The sequence below is a fragment of the Monopterus albus genome, unplaced genomic scaffold, assembly GCF_001952655.1.
Source record: "Monopterus albus unplaced genomic scaffold, M_albus_1.0 scaffold22.1, whole genome shotgun sequence".
Lineage (NCBI taxonomy): Eukaryota > Metazoa > Chordata > Actinopteri > Synbranchiformes > Synbranchidae > Monopterus > Monopterus albus.
Window position 1 is genome coordinate 1,869,741 of NW_018127902.1, and position 4,193 is coordinate 1,873,933.

The following is a 4,193-nucleotide window of genomic DNA, read 5'->3' on the forward strand; positions in this document are numbered from 1 at the left end:
GGAGATTCCTGTCTGACCTCATCTGTCAACCTGTCCATCACCATAGCAAACAAGAAGGGACTCAAAGCCGATCCTTGGTGTAGCCCCACTTCCACCTTGAACTCCTCTGTCTGACCTACAGCACATCTCACTACTGTCGTTCTCCTCTCATACATATCCTGAACTACTCTGACGTACTTCTCTGCCACTCCTGACATCCTCATACAGTACCATAGCTCTTCTCTCTGTTGTACGCTTTTTCTAAATCCACAAAGGCGCAATGCAGCTCCTTCCGACCATCTCTTCTTCTCCATTAACATTCTCAGAGCAAAGACTACATCAGTAGTGGTCTTTCTGGGCATGAAGCCATACTGCTGCTCACAGATATCCACTTCCTTTCTTAGCCTAGCTTCCACTGCTCTTTCCCATAGCTTCATTGTGTGGCTCATCAACTTTATACCTCTGTAGTTGCTACAACTCTGCACATCACCCTTGTTCTTAAAGATCGGCACTAGTACACTTCTTGTCCATTCCTCAGGCATCTTCTCACTCTCTAAAATCCTGTTGAACAAACTAGATAGAAACTCCACTGCTGTCTCTCCTAGACACTTCCACACCTCTACAGGTATGTCATCTGGACCAACAGCCTTTCCACTCTTCATTCTCCTCAGAGCCTTCCTCACCTCATCCTTTCTAATCTTTGCTACTTCCTGCTCTACAATATTCACCTCTTTCCCCCTTCTTTCCCTCTTGTTTTCCTCATTCATCAATTCCTCAAAATACTCCTTCCATCTTCTCTGCACACTCTTGTTATATAATGTACCTCTCTGATAAAATGTGATGAATACTGTAGTTAACTGAATAAGGGTTTGGAGAAGTGCAGAACTTGAACTAAATCCTTAACATTGACTGTATTAAAAATAACTAGTTTGGTCTAGCTTTAGTTGTACACAGTTGTACACACATTTGTTTACACATTTGTAGCTAACTAGCATTTTGGCCATCTGAGTCTATAACTTACTGTAAACACAACAGTGACATTATCACCCTAAAGCTGATATGGCACATACATAAGCAGTTTTCTACTTAACCATCCTAAAACATTAGCATTTATTTGGATTTGTGTTTGTAGTGTTGTGGGGGTCAGAAGAACCAGGAACCAGGGACACGTGTACAGGTTGGCCATATCATAATTGTTTAGACAATGATCAATTTGGCCTTTAAAAAAGCAAGAGTTTCAGGGCTCATATACAGTGTATTGTGATTGTTCAGGGATTAATTGTTGGTGGATCATTCTTGTTCTTGATTGTCTCTTAAATACTATATCCTGTTTGGTTTTAGGTACTTTGGAATTTGTTTCTCAAAATATGTGTGTGGTGTTTGTTCTTATGGTGTTTTGTTGCTGCTCTCTATTGCTGCTGGACAGAAATTTCCCCATTGTGGGATCAATAAAGTCCTACCTCAATGACATTCTTGTTTATGGAGAGGCAAATGACCTCACCCTCAATATAAACAAGAAATAAGAAATAATAGTAGACTTCAGGAAGAACCCCTCCCCCCTCTGCTGCCTCTGACCATCAGAGCAACTGAGGTGAAGAGGGCTGACAGCCACAAGTTCCTGGGCCTGCAGGTGACATCTGACCTGAGCTGGTCACCGAACACAGCTGCCACAGTGAAGAAAGCCCAGCAGCAGCTATAATTCATCAGGTGGCTCAGAAAAGCTGGGCTGAACCATTGCCCTTTCACCCAGGCTTATAGAGGACTGGTAGAGAGCATCCTCACCACTGGCATCACAGTCTGGTATGGTAACACCACACAGGCAGAGAGGAAGGCTCTTCAGAATCAGAATCTGCTTTATTGGCCAGGTGTGTTGGACACATGAGGAATTTGACTCTGGTACATCGGCTCTCAATGTGCAAACAGTAAACCAGCATAAGGCTGTGTAATATAACAAAATAAGCAGTATTAACAAGCAACATAAAGTGCAAACAATGCGGAATAAGCAGTATGAACAGACAGTAACAATGCAGACAACAAAGGAATGTTCTTTGAAATGAGATAAATAGGGATAAAAATAGAGTACTTAAAACGAAATACTAGAGACCTGTACGAGTCTGTATAATCTGTACAATGTATATATACAGGAAGTACAGACTCTGCTGTGCCTTCTTGATGATGGTCCTAATGTTGGACTCCATTTAAGGTCCTGGGAGATAGTGGAGCCCCGGAACTTTTAGGACTTTACTGCTGATACAGTGCTGCCAAGTATGACGAGGTTGGGGGGGGTAAGGTGGGGGGGCTCTTCCTGAAGTCCACTGTCATCTCCACTGTTTTGAGCATGTTCAACTCCAGGTTGTTGTGACTACACCACAGGACCAGCTGCTCAACCTCCCATTTTGCTGACTCGTAACTGTCTCGGATGAGACCAATGATCGTTGTATCATCAGCAAACTTTAGGAGCTTGACAGAGGGGTCCTTCGAGATGCAGTTGTTGGTGTAGAGTGAAAACAGCAGAGCGGAGAGCACACATCTCTGGAAGGCGACCTACAGGGGGTCTAGCAGGGGGTCCACAATGTCCTTCAGGTGGGCCAACACCAGTCTTTCAAAGGGCTTCATAACTACAGATGTCAAGGCAACAGGTCTGTAGTCGTTCGGTCCACTGATGGAGGTTTTCTTGGGGACTGGAATGATGGTGGAGCATTTGAAGCAGGAAGGGACTTCACACAGCTCCAGTGACCTGTTGAAGATGAGTGTGAAGATGGGGCCAGCTGATCAGCGTCATAGGGTCATAAAGACTGTAGAGGAGATCATTGAGACTGAACTGCCTGCTATGGACACAATATACACACAGCACTATCGTAAAAGAGCAGAGAACATAATCAGAGACCCACTCCACCCAGCTCACACTCTGCTCAGACACAAAAACTGCATCCACAACCTCAGGCACAGCAGGGCGGACAGTATCATCACACACAGAACAAGATTTTACAACAGCTTTTTCTCCGCCGCAGTAAGACTGATGGCAAATACAAAATGTGAAAAACCTGTACAATAACTCCTCATTATCCTACTAAGTAGAAGACCATATACGATTCCACTAGTTGCAGTACCATGTGCAATATTTGAAACTCCCCATTTTACCTGCTACCTTATTCCTGTATCCACAATTTTTTAAAATAATAAGTTGAAATATGCCAAAAGTATCAGTAGATATGAGGGAAGGTGTTAGTTTGAATCTATTAACAGTCTGTTTCAGATTACACATGATTATTTGACCCACTGTTAATATAAAAATATTAATTTGTGCATCTTTTAATGCTAAAGTGTAAGATTACAATTATTATTACTCTTACTAAATATTATATTATTCTAATTATCAGCAGAAACACAAATGAGTGCCTGCACTTGTGCTTAATAACGCCTAAGGTTCAGGTTTCGCATCTTACGATGACTTTACACTGCAAGTCAAAGCATGAGATATGTGCTGAGCACATCACCTACAGCAGTCTTGGAAAAAGTTTATGGGATCATAATCCCTTCTGTGGTTTTCCGATTTAAACCACAATACCTTCTAATCCAGAGCATTACATCACAATAACATGTATGAACGAAAACTTCCTGGCATGAAGTTTGATTTACGATTATTAGAGAATCAAAAGCTATTGACTGATTTTTACAACAGGTGTTTCTGGCTGTTAACATCTTTTGTAAAAGGCTTCTTATACAGAAAATGAGGGATCACAAGTAAGGATTGAGGAGAACAGAGGCAGAGAAATGTAAAGTGACAGAGGCAGGTTAAAACTTAGTGCTAAACCCATAATTACAGTCTGACTTGTTTTTGTTTTTTGCTTTTTCAGTGTCTTGTAGGCAGTCCACCTCTGAAGGCTCCACATCTTCTGAAATTTGACTAACAAGTCACTAGCTATTATTCATAGTACCGTCAGTTACACGAGTTCCCTGATAAAACACTCCTGTGAATGTCGTGTGACAGAGTTCTTCTTTGCAGCAACATGACTTTTAAAAACAGGCTCAGTGGCATTCCCTGTTTGCAGTTATAGCACAAATCACCAGTTACAGACACTCAGAACAAGGTGTAACGCCCTGATGTTGTTGGTTTTGTTTTTCCAGGATTGCGACTAACGACATTATTAATTACTGTCAGTATCATCATCAATTCTTGCTAACAAAAGGTCATTTTTCTGAAAGGGTGTGGT